Consider the following 14,165-nt stretch of genomic DNA (forward strand, 5'->3'; position numbering starts at 1 on the left):
AAAAACTATGCTAAATAATTCTGCCATGCTTCATCTCTGGGACTTTAACAGGATCAAGTTCTGGGGAGGGAAATGAATTATACATTTGGTAAAATGCCATTTGTTTTGGAGTCTCTAATTTACTTCATTTGATTGTGGAGTTTTCTTCCTCCCCTAATTAAATAAATGAATAGAAAACAACACATTTTAAAATGTATTTTTCAGAGTTTTGTCCTTTAGGAGAAATTGAAAATAAAATAAAATAGTTGCCCACAACCTCTAGTTTTACTAATGAAAATGAATCAATTTTCTGGTTTCTGGTAGCTTTTTTCTGTTCTGAAAATTGTTGTTTGATTATCCATTAATTTTTGATGAATAAAATAATTAAGAAATTTCACTTCGTTTTAACCAGAAATGTTAAAATCTACCTTACTCCAGTGGTGAATTGATGTGGCAGACAGAAAGCTTTACATTGCAATTTTCTATTAGTAGTTTCACAGCATTTGTGTTTTCCAGACAGTTACTTTCAATGAAACTTTTGTAACAGCAGGATCTTGACTTGTTTAGAAATAGTTGGTTCGGCCAACATTGACTGATACTAATTAAAGAAAGAAAAGAAGGAATAAAGGTGGGGAGAAGAGAAGGAGTATGAATAAATAAAAAGAAACAAGCTATACACTTTAAGAAACAGTGGCTGGAGATTTGGTAGTTCTTCTGCTACATATTCAAGAATTTTAAAAGAATTTATGGAGACCTGCATTTCAGGTCAGAATACAGTAACTGTTTTCAACACATTGGACAGCAGGTGAAAAGGACATTAACTCTGACAGACAAGAAACAAACTGAAGAAATCCTATGAGTCCTTTCTATTTGCGTTTTGCGAAAGCTTCCAGGCAGTGGTGTAGGAAGCGGAAGCCCAGCAAACACACTGAGTTGACGAGAGAGAACTGAGAGACCAAGGAGACACAGTGTCCAGGTGTTACAGAAAACAATGCAGAGGAAGAAAGAGCCAGAGGGGGAGAATTCCAGACAGCTACAGAGGATTCGGTTGAGTATTCATCTATTCAGCAAATGCATATGGGAAAAGGACTTGTGGCCAGAGAAACAAGCCACTAGGAAGAGAATTAGGAAGGGTAATAGAGCCCTGCACTTCCACAGTGCCGTCAATAGTGCCTGTTCACGCCAGCCAGAATGGAAATCCCATGGTTCATGGGACACTGCGTTGAGTTTGCAGAAGGGTCTTGCCTCACTAATAGAAAAAAGTTGGCTTTAGACTCAGCACTGTCTTGCTCCTGCCTAACAGGTATTAAAACCAATATCTGAAAGGATCAAACTGTTTATAAGCAACTTATGTCCCAGAACACAGGTCAATGATAGGAGTTTAAAATCCTCCAGCACTTTTAGGGTACATGTGCACATTGTGCAGGTTAGTTACATATGTATACATGTGCCATGCTGGTGCGCTGCACCCACTAACTCGTCATCTAGCATTAGGTATATCTCCCAATGCTATCCCTCCCCCCTCCCCCCTCCCCACCAAAACTTAAAGTATAATAATAAAAAAAAATAATAAAAAAAAATAAAAACACATTCAGCAAAAAAAAAAAAAAAAAAAAGAGCTTTAATATTATTTGTATAAACCTTCAACCTGTAAGGGGGCTGTCCTGTGTACTGTGGAATGTTTTGCAGCATCCCTGGCCTCCACCCACTAGATGCCAATAGCATCCCCCAGTTGTGACAGCTAAAAGTTTCGGGCCAAGACTAGAAACCAAGTCTTCTGTCTTCTATGAATTTTTTACCCAGACTGCCAATGAAGTAAAATAAAAGCTAAATATAGGAAGATTAAAAAAAATAATAATAAAATAAAAAAAAATAAAATAAAATAAAATAAAATAAAATCCTCCAGCACTGAGTAAGGTAAAACTCACAACTTCTGGGATCCAGTAAAAAATCAGCAAACATGTAAAGAAACAGAAAAATATGGCTCATAATGGAGGGAAAATCTCTCAATCTTGACAGATATGAAAATTAACAGACATTAAAACAGTTATTGTAACTGAATTCTATGTGTTATGAAAGTTAAGTGCAGACAGAAAAGGTATGAAAAAAGCCAAAGCAATATTTCTACAGACTGCAATGTCTAAGATACAAAATGCATCGCATTATACCAAGGACAGATTAGACACTGTAAACAAAACGATTAGAGAACTTAATAGCTAGTGACAGAAATTAACTAAAATGAAACACAGACAGAAAAGACAATGATTTTTCCCATTTTAATCCTTTTTAAGTATACGGTGGGGTGGCATTATTTACACATCGTTGTGCAACTATGACCTCTGTTTATCTCCATAACTTTTTCAGCATCCCCAACTAAAACAGGAATACTTCATTCTTCTTATCTCCCTACCCCCTGTTAACCACTATTCTACTTTCTATCTGTGAATTTGACTATTATGGGCATCTCAGATAAGTGAAATCATACAATATTTATCCTTTTGTGTCTGGCTTATTTTACTTGGCATAGTTTCTTCAAGGTTCACACATACTGTAACTTGCATCAGAATGTCATTCATTTTTTAAGATTGAATATCATTCCAGTGTTTGTACATAGCACGTTTTGGTTATCTATTCATCTGTTCATGGAAACCTGGGTTGTTTCTACCTTTTGGTTGTGCACAATGCTGCTGTGAACATGAGTGTACAAATATTTGTTTGAGCCCCTGCTTTCAGTTTTTTGGGGGTATATGCCCCACAGTGAAATTGCTGGATTATGTGGTAATTCTATGTTTAAATTTTTTAGGAGCTGCCAAATTGTTTTCTATAGAGGCTACACCATTTTACATTCCCACCATATATGCACAAGAATTTCAATTTCTCCACACCCTCATCAGCACTTGGTGTTGCTTATCTATTTGGTGTCTTTTCAATGAATGGTGCTAGAACAATTCAATATCCACATCAACAATAATTTCAATCAATACTTCAGACCAGGAACAAAATTAACTAAAATTCATCATAGATCAAAACAAAAAATCTAAAGCTATAATACTGTGGCTGGCATAATATTTCCCTCACAAGCCAAGAAATGCTTCTAGAAGCTGGGAATGACCCTCAACTGTCAGCCAGAAAGGACTTGGGGATCTCAGTCACATAATTGCAAGGAATTGAGTTCTGCCCACAATTCAATAAACAAGGAAACAGATTCTCCCCTACATTCTACAAAAAGAAACACAGTCCTGCTGACTCCTTGATTTAGCTCAGTGAAATCCATGTTGGACTTCTAACTTAGAGAACTGTAAGATAATAGATAGGTGTTACTTAAACTACCAAGTTTGTGTTCATGTGTTATGGCAACAGCAGAAAACTAATCCACCATATGAGTCAGCAATCTTACTCCTGTATATTTATTTATCCAAGAAAGATGAAACATGATTTTCACAAATAATCTATACATGCATGTCTATAGTGGTTTCATTCATAATTGCCAACAACTGGAAACAAATGTCCTTGAGCTGCTGAATGGGTAACAACTGGGGCATAGCCAAACAATAGAATACCATTCAGCAATGGAAAGCAGCAAAGAAACAGAGGGTATGATTGTAAGATACCTTAGTTCATTTAAAAAAGAGAAAGCTAATTAGTTTTTTTCCTTTTAATAATTGGTGACACAATACAGTTAATGCTAAACAGACGAAATATTCTGGTGAGATATGAAATCTCTGCTACCTAGGAAGATTACATAAAAGGTAATTAATAACCTTTATTACTCATTGTTAAGAACTCTGAGCTCAGCTTACAGTTTTAACAAGGCAAAACAAAAAAACTAAATTCTGGTTTTGCATTAGTAACATATTTGGTAACAAAGTTTCACAAACATTTTATTTTTTATGAATAACTGAGTCAACTTTGGCAACATTTAACTCATGTCATTTCTTCTTTTCAGTTTCATTATTTAAAGTTATTATAAATGAAAGCAAATAAACATTTCCTGTCTGTGTACCTTCTGCAACTTCTTTATCCATTCGGTCTTTGTCACCACCCTGCTTTATTCTGGGAACACCAAACCTTATGACAAAAGTACACTTTTCTCTTTTGAAGAACAAAACCCATCTTAATAGATTGCATACACAACTATATGTCTCTGTCACTACAGCTTCTAATATAGTCTCAACCATCAATAATAATTATAACTTTTACCCAAAATAAGTCACTTATAGTTTACAATATAAAATTGGTACTTGCATAATTAAGCACTTTCTGTAATATACTGTTACCAACAAAGCTGGTCCCCAAAAAGTTGGGGGACACCTGTTTGGTGTCACAAAGCCAATACACAAAACCAGAAGTGAGTGTCAAGAAGTGTAGGCTTTATTTGATGGCCATGGAAATGAGAAGGGAGCCATGGCTCACAAATCAGCATCTCGACTAGTGAGAGGTAAGGGGGTTACAATGTAGGGTTTCTCTAATGAAGGAGTTGGACGTTAAAAGCAAGAGAAAGCATATTCATGTCTTTTCTGGAAATGGGTGGTGAACTTCTCAGAACTAGGGTGCTGCCTTCCTTTTTGCCCTTTTATGGCTTCTTCCCGTCATTGTCATGGTGATTGTCAACTGTGATGACACCGGTGGGGGTGCTACTAAGCATGGAAATGGGATTATCATGAATCCTGAGGTCTTCTTGAAGTTGTTTGGTCAGCTCTCTTGATTCTAGTGTGTCTCAGCTAGTTTGGTTACAAAGGGAACTTTTTATCACAGGTGTCCTGTTTCTTAAAGATAGGCAGGGTAGAAATTCAACTATGTCACATAGGCAAGACATCGGGCAACAAGGCTATCATTTTACAGACTAGCAAAACTTCTGACACTGATTATGCAACCCTCTACACCTACGGATATCAGGTTTACACCATGTTTAGTAATATGACCCAAAGATAAAGTCACTTTTTAGTGGGCGTAAGAAAAAATGTGCTTGAGCTTAAACAGCCCATGAGAAGCACTTCCTAAGAAATGTGGTTTGCTTAGTTCCATCAGATGAGTCCCATGGGCTTCTTCGTTGAAATTCTAAAACTATTAATGTGTAATTTTAAAATATGCTTTAAAAATGACATTTATAAAAATAAGATGATCCAATAGAATATCATGTGAGTGAAAAAAGAAGATAAATATATGTCAAAAATTTATTAAACACATTAATTAAGGGCACTAGTAAGATATTATGACCAGTTTAAAAAGTAGTTGAGAAACTAGGTATAAATAGGCAATGATAGGATAAAATTATTGGGTCAGATACAGAACTGATTAATGCCCCCAAAAGGCCATATATATAACCTTCAAGGTTATCTCCAGAGAGAAATCATTTTTATCTCTATCAGAGAAAACTCTACAAGATGAGATGTAACTTAGTGCAAGACCTTTAATCAATAAAAAACAGTGAATTGAACTGTGCACATTCCCCTGGCCTTCAGCTTCATGTGACATTAAACGAATGTACCACACACTTTTTTTTTTTTTTTTTTGCTGTATTTCAACATTTTGGACAACACTTATGCACATTCATACCACCACCTCAGCAGCTATTGAAAATTTACTTTCTTTGGAACCCTAATGGAATTTCTAAATATGTAAATAGCACAATCAAAAGATGCCTGAACTCGTGAATCACCACAGCTCCTTCCCATACCTTTCCCCATTCCACACCCACACTCAAAAGTCTAGATCTTCCTATCAGCATCAATGTTTCCTCTCTTCCAGGAAAACATGTCCTAGTACAGTGATAGCACTGAATTAGATAAGCTCAAGTCCTAGATTCACTATCAAATAGCCTCATAATCCTTAGCAAATTATTTAATTCTCTAAATTTCAATGAACTTCTTTTCAATATGAACATGATAATCCCTACCATATAGAGATTGTTAAATAAAATTCACATCGGCTGTTCTTTCTGCAGGGAAAGCTTTTCCCCAGTTTTTGCATTGCTGACCTCTCATTACTCTGTCTTTAGCCAAGTCATTTCTTGGTGAAATTAAATAAGTCTTGTCCAGTAGAATTTGCTGAAATGACAAAAACATTCTATATCTGTGCTACCTAGTACTGTAGCCACCAAACTGATTTCTAAATGTGACTGCATTTTAATTTACTTCAGCACCACGTGTGGTTAGTGGATAACACACTGTACAGTGCGCATTTTCAAAACAGGCAGCAACTAAGAAGAACAAGAGAGCGTGATGGTTTAAACATCAGGCTATCAAATGAATAGTTCATTTGTAAAGTTCAGAGTTAAATAATTGAGGTAGAAAAAAAACCAGCAATTAGGTCACCCGATACACAGAGTTGAATATATAGAGTGTAAGATCACATTCACTTATTGAGTAGAAACTTAAAAAAAATCTGAAGTCAAGCTCCACAGTTGAGGATGGAGGGGGCACTCTTGGTTCCTGGGAATTTGGTGAATTCAGTCTTCCAAAACACTTAACTTGTCTATATTTATTATTTCCCCTCTCTATCTCTTTGTTTCTTTCTCTCTCTCTCTTTCAGTTCCTTTCCCTGACTGCCTTTTAAAAAAATGTTTAGTCCCAAAATAAATGAATTCTTTGGACTTTGTTTTGTCATTCTCGTTTTGCAGCTGCTAAGTATTAAATTGTCTCAGCCAGCTGAGGATGTCTAAGCTGAAGGTCACATACAGTATTATTTAGCTTGAATGTGTTAACAGTTCAGCTAAAATACTAAATTTACATTAGGGATAATTAACACAAACACAAAAAAGAAGTCACTTAAGTGTATGACAAATAGGTTGGGCACACTGGTCTGTGCCTGTAATACTAGCACTTTGGAAGGCCAAGACAGGAGGATGACTTGAGCCTAGATGTTCAGGGCCAGCCTGGGCAACACAGGGAGACCTCATCTCTACAAAAAATAAAATGATTAGCCAGGCTTGGTGGTGCACACTTGTGATCCCAGCTACTCAGCTGGCTGAGGTGGGAGGATTGTTTGGGCCCAGGAGGTTGAGGCTGTAGTGAGCTATGATTGCACCACTGCATTCCAGCTTGAGTAACAGAGTGAGATCCTGTCTCAATAAAAAAAAAAAAAAAAGATGACATATAAGAATCTTGGTTTTCAGAAGAAGCCTTTATTTCAAACATTTTGTTTGCTTTCCTCCATAAAACATTCAAATGTGGGATCAAATATTTTAATTCCTGATTTTTTGTTTGGAAAAATGCAGACCCCTTATCCATAGGTGTGGTGTGGTTATATGTCAATTTACACAGTTAGTAAAGTAGAAGATTTATAATTCATTTTATTTTAGACATTTACATACAGAAATAGATTATGAAGACTGGTATTATCAGAATTCAAAAATTTCAGGGAAACACACTTAAACAGTATTTACATCAATTTAAGAGCCTTGATAAAAACAGAAAAATTCAGTTGGCTGTCATTTGAGAAAATGTAGTGTCACGTAGATTCAGCCTAAAATGTGTTTAGTTAAAGTAGTGCCACGTTCATTTCTTTACTCACCGTCTACTGATTGGGGGCCACCAGGCATCAGAGACCTGTTACATGTTAGGGATGCTTCAAAGGACAAAATAGTATTTATTTCGACTTCCATTTAATTCACTTTATTATTTTAAAAAATCACCTGAAATTCATTAGATGAATCATGTTCCTTAGAAACTACCTCTAGAGCCTATTGCAAACTCTAGCTGTTGAAGCATTTGCTAATTTTAGTTACTCTTTAACTTAACAACTAAATTATAAAGTTACCTAATAATAAGTTACCCGTAACCCTTATGTAAATTGATAAGGGGAAAGAAGTAGAAAAACTTGGTGTATAGATGACAAGTAGATAGATGATAGATTAGATTGATAGATGATAGGTAGATAGATTGATATAGACATAGAGATAAACGATAGATATGCACCCATATACTCAGGCACATACATAAAGAGAAAACAAGTAAGAAATTGGTACACACACAAATACGCCTGCATCAAGCAAGAAACGATTCATAGTAGGTGCTTCACTCCTAGCCTCTGTAACTGAGTACTTATAACTTCCTTCTTCCTCTACCCATTCCATGTGTCCTCTGCCCCCTCCTGGCACCTCAGATCATGGGTTTCTATACCCAGTGCAATGACTGGAGAGTCTGGATCCTCAGAGGCTCTGCCTTGCTTTGCCTGCTGTAGCTTTCCATGAACTTTTCCTACATGACATGGTAGTTTGAGAGGTGTTCCAGAGAGTCCCTGAATCTTAGACACATTCCTCCTTCTTGCCCACATTGTGTAGCAGCAACCTGTTTTGGTTTTTTTTCTACCTCCTCCCCCCAATTTTTTTTTTTTTTTGAGAGAGGGGAAGAAAATGGTCATTTGTACAAAAGATATTTTCATCTTATTAGGCAAAAGAATGCAATTGTTTTAATTGTTGCATGGAATTGAAAATATATGTGGAAAGTTAAATATGGATGCTGAGTGTGCAAAAATGGTGGATTGTACTGAGTACTGGGATATTATGCTATTATCCTTGAAACCACCTAAGCAAAATCACAAGAGAAACCTGACATAGTTGACTTCATCTTGCTTCTAACCTCCACACTTTCCTTGGTCATTCCTAGGCGTGGGCCAAGTAAACTTTGAAAGAAATTTAGTCTGTAGTTTAAATAATAACAGCCCTTCCCCAAAACTAAACCATCCTTTTAAAACTAATGAGAGGCCACCGGGTTAGGAGGATGAGAGGGAAACTACTGCTGCCATTGTTCCAGAGGTCACAAGATTTGCAACTTCCCCAATTACACCTGTCAAAAACATCACTATTGTAGAACCTAAGATTGGCCATTTGAGATGTCTTTTCAGGCCTTTGCATTTCTGCCTACCAGGTGGCCCCGCTGGGACCAGCAACTCCTCTGGTGGTTCCTACTTAGGAGCTCACTCAGCACACAAGGACTGGTTTTCACACCCCTACGATTGCACCCCCAACCAATCAGCATTCTTCCTTCCCTAGTCTCCTGCCCATCAAACTATCCTTGAAAAATCTTAGCCTCTGAATTTTCAGTGGGATTAACTTGAGTATTAACTCCACATTCCAGGTAATGTGGCAGGCCGTGCATCAATTAAACTCTTCCTTTACTGCAATGCCATAGTCTCAGTGAATTGATTTTGTGCAGCAGGCAGGAAGGACCTGATGGGTAATTACATTCTCCTCCACAAACTACCTCTCTATTCTCTGCTCTGTGATGCTGGGGGTGAACTGCAAACTACACTTGGTTGCCAGCAAGCTTTCTGTCAATTTATGCTGACAGGGGGTGCTAGGGAGACAGTGGAAGGCAGGAGGCTTAGAAGGGCTTGTTGCTTCCTAGATCTTATTTGTCCTACCAGGTTTGTCCCAGTAAGGACCCTTCCCTTTGGAAGAATTTTTGGGTTTTAATAGCAGCTGGTTCTATTTCCAGATATCTTCCTTAATACCATAATTGGCTTCTACGTGATTTTCAGAAATACCAGCACCAGCCTAGAGGCACCGCTCTTTCCTCAGAATTCTGGGTCCCAATTCTGTGATCCCTTGTCTGAGAGACTGAGGCTCCAAAAGCTGTTAAGAAGCACTTCTCCTCAGAGGTCTAGATCCCAGCTCAGCAAAGCCTTCTCCAAGCTCAAAACGTTCCAGCCCCAGCCAGACAGTATCTCACCTAGGACATCTCAGATTCAATTCATAGGACTCCTCAGCCAGTGCTGTAGGTTCTAATCCCAACTTCACCCCTCTTTTCCCAGCTCTTGGAGTAATGTCTCTGTGGCTCCTCACCAGTTCCTTTAAGTCTTCTGGTCCTCTCATACCTGTTTAACCAATATCCTGTATTAAATTCTCTCTGGTTAAAAAAAACAAAACAAAACAAAACAAAACAAAACACCTATTTTGCTTGCTGTGGAAAACAGAAACTTGATTTTGACTGCAAGCTCCAGTATGAAAGCTCATTCGTTAAAGCAATATTTAATCAGAAACACAGCTCAGTTGTACTGAATTGACCTTACTGACACTAAAATACATCATAATTTTTTCCAGTATTCTCTTTGGAAATTAAACTGAGCCCTATGATATTCCCTATTCCTTGGGCAATTATGTTAGTAGAAATTATGGGTCAGCAGATGAACTTGTTCTTGGATTGTGGACATCAGATGGATGATTCACTTTTTTTCTTAGAACCACATAGATTTCTAACAATAATGTAAGTTTGATATTATATTGAGTTTTTAAAAAGGAAAAACAGTGAGATGTTACCTAAATTCAGTACCATCCGAATTTACTTTTTTTTTTTTCATCAAATTTTAAGTTCCAGGGTATATGTGCAGGATGTGCAGATGTGTTACATAGGTAAATGTGTGCCATGGTGATTTGCTGCACAGATCAACTCATCACCTAGGTGTTAAGCCCAGCCTCCATTAGCTATTATTCCTGAGGCTCTGCCTCCCCATGCACCCCCGACAGGCCCCAGTGTGTTGATCCCCCCAACTCCCGATGTTTCCGTATGTTCTTATCATTCAGCTCCCACTTATAAGTGAGAACATGCAGTGTTTGGTTTTCTGTTCCTGCATTAGTTTGCTGAAGATAATGGCTTCCAGCATCATCCATGTCCCTGCAAAAGATATGAATCTCATTCCTTTTTATGGCTGCATCATATTCCATGTTGTATATGTACCACATTTTCTTTATTCTATCTATCATTGATGGTTATTTGAGTAGATTCCATGTCTTTGCTATTATGGATAGAGCTGCAATGAACATGTGTGCATGTATCTTTATAATAGAATGATTTATATTTTTGGGGATATATACTCAGTAATGGGATTGCTGGGTCAAATGGTATTTCTGCTTCTAAGTCTTTGAGGAATTGTCACACTGTCTTCCACAATGGTTTAACTAATTTACATTCCCACCAACAGTGTAAAAGTGTTCCTTTTTCTCCACAACCTTGCCAGCATCTGTTGTTTCTTGACTTTTAAATAACCACCATTTTGGCTGGTATGAAATCTTATAGCATTGTGGTTTTGATTTGCATTTCTCTAATGATCAGTGATGTTGAGCCTTTTTTCATGTTTGTTGGCTGCATGAATGTCTTCTTTTGAGAAGTGTCTATTCATTAGACCATTACTTCAAAGAATAATGAAAGCTAGGAGTGCTGAACTCAGGGATCTAAAGGAATAGGATCATGAGATGACCAAGTTGAGTTTCCTGGAAATGAATGAGTGTGCTCTAAGTTAGTGACTCATTGAAATGAATCTATGTTACTGTGAAAGAAAATTAAATTTTGGGACCCCAAACTCATTTAGCCAGAGGGAAAAGTCAAGCTGGAAACTGGGTCATGAAAACCTGCCTCCTGCTTTTAGTTCCTAAATAAGATGGCTACAAAATGAAAAGCTACAGGACTCCCCCATATTTTGCCCACAAGGAAATGCCTATTGAGCTGTTAAAATTTCACCATGGCAATGCAAATTGATAGCTCATCTTTACAGGTGCAGTCACCCCTGGCCCACCAGACACAAATGCATATCTGATTATTCCCCTGCCCCATTTTGTCTATGTTATCTTATGTAAAAATGCAGATTCACTGAGCCAGACAAAGGCATGAATGACTATTTTCTCTACCCCCATCCCACATAAAACTTGTCAATATCCCGTCCTTTCCTGTTTAAATTTGGAGCCCTCAAAATCATCTTTGGAGAAAGGCGTAGACCTGTCTCCCAGGTGCATCCTTTACTTTGTCAAATAAATCTCCTAAAATGATTGAGACTTGTCTTATCATTTTTCTCCATTGACATTACTGTACTGGTTGTCCCATCCCTCCAAGTTCTTTATATTCTGAGGAGAATATTTAGACAGCTTTGTATTGATAATATTTGTTGTGGGAAGTCAGGGACTCCGAACGGAGGGACAGGCTGGAGCCATGGCAGAGGAGCATAAATTGTGAAGATTTTATTTTAATATGGACATTTATCAGTTCCCAAATAATACTTTTATAATTTCTTACGCCTGTCTTACTTTAATCTCTTAATCCTGTTATCTTCGTAAGATGAGGATTTACATCACCTGAGGACCACTGTGATAATTGTGTTAGCTGTACAAATTAATTGTAAAACGTGTGTTTGAACAATATGAAATCAGTGCACCTTGAAAAAAAAACAGAATAACAGCAATTTTTAGGGAACAAAGGAAGACAACCATAATGTCTGACTGCCTGCAGGGTAGGGCAAAAAGAGCCATATTTTTCTTCTTGCACAGAGCCTATAAACAGACGTGCAGGTAGGAAAGATATCGCTAAATTCTTTTCCTAGCAAGGAATATTAACATTAATACCCCAGGAAAGGAATGCATTCCTGGGGGGAGGTCTATGTGCACCGCTGAACATAGACCCTTATCAGTAGCTCTGCTTTTGCCCTTTGCCTTGTGGTCTTTGTTGGACCCTTATCAGTAGTTCTGCTTTTGCCGTTTGTCCTGTCCCCTCAGAAGCATGTGATCTTTGATCTGCTTTTTGCCCTTTGAAGCCTGTGATCTTTGTATGTACTCTCTGTTATTACACCCCCTCCCCTTTTGAAACACTTAATAAAAAACTTGCTGGTTTGAGGCTCAGGTGGATATCACGGTCCTACTGATATGTGATGTCACCCCCGGCAGCCCAGCTGTAAAATTCCTCTCTTTGTACTCTTTCTATTTATTTCTCAGCTGGCTGACACTTACGGAAAATAGAACCCACGTTGAAATATTAGGGGTGGGTTCCTCCGATAAATATTATGTCTACAGCACACAGAGCTTTATTTTTTATCATTCAACTTAATTTCTGACTCCACCTTCAGTTGTTCCTGATTCTTACCCCATAGGATTGTGACACATTCCAAATATCTTGTTAATGCCAAGCATCTTAGTCCATTTTGTGTTGCTGTAGAGGATGACCTGAAGCTGGGTAACTTATAAAGAAAATGTTTGTTTGGCTCACAATTCTGATGTCTGGAGAAGTTCAAGACTGGCCATCTCATGAGGGCCTGAGGCTGCTTCCACTCATGGTAAAAAGCAAAAAGGAGTTAGTGTGTATAGAGAAAGAGAGAAAGAGCGAGTGAGAAAAAGTGGGGGAGGAACAACAGAGATGCCAGGCTTTTTATAACAAGAAGCTCTCTCTTGAGAACTCACAGAGTGAAAACTAACTCACCTCACCCTTGGGAGGGCATTAATGTATTCCTGAAAGATCCACCCCTAGGACCCAAACACCTCCCATAAGGCACCACCTTCAACAACGAGGGTCAAATTTCAACATGAGGTTTGCAGGGGACAAACATCCAAACTCTAGCACCAAACATGACAGTCAGAAAATGTGCTCAATTGTTGGTCCACAGATTACCAAAGAGGTCTGTAGTGCCTGGTGGTGTGGCCCACTCAAGCTCCCTGCAGTGCTTTTGGGCCACAGAAGTCTCTAATGAGGCAGCCGGAGAGGGCCATGGACCTTCCACTGGGGCACTTCTCTCCATGGCTCTGTCTGGACACACAGAGATACCGCTCATGTCTCCTCCCTAGCCTCAGAGAACGTCTTTACGTTGTGTGTGTGTGCAGTCTTTAAAGTTTCATTTTTTGTGTGGAGTCCTCAAAAATGTATCAGTTCTCTCTATTCTAGATTATCAGAGTTATAAGAGCCAGTAAAGTTGAATCCCATCATTCATCACATGCTTCAATTGTATGTATTATACTAATATAAACATTGAAAAATAAATCTCTGATGTGAGAACCTTGAGACACCTTTGAGGTAAGTGTTTCTCTAACTGGAGTGATTCAACATCAGTGGGTTAGGATTTTTTTTTAACTATTACTTAAGTGAGCACTGAAAATGTTAATCTGGATTTCAAATGTGTTTCTGAGAACCACATGAGACTTCAGGGTCTGAGTTTGCATTTGTTTTTATTAATCATATTTGCCACTATTGCTTTTTTTAGTTTTAACACACATGAGTTTGTTAGTTAATGTTGCTTAATTTTGGAGCATTTATGATGGAGAAAATTTCATGAAGTGAGTTTATAAAGAAAGATGAATTTTGTTTCTAGTATTTAAATGATTAGAAAATGAGGAGTTTAAGATGTCTTACCTAACAATGCATAATATTTTAACCAGGTAATCTCCATTCTCTGCCAACTGAAACAAGTTTTATAATGTTTATAGTAACAGATCA

This window comes from Pan paniscus, chromosome 14 (genome assembly GCF_029289425.2).
Source record: "Pan paniscus chromosome 14, NHGRI_mPanPan1-v2.0_pri, whole genome shotgun sequence".
Classification (NCBI taxonomy): Eukaryota; Metazoa; Chordata; class Mammalia; order Primates; family Hominidae; genus Pan; species Pan paniscus.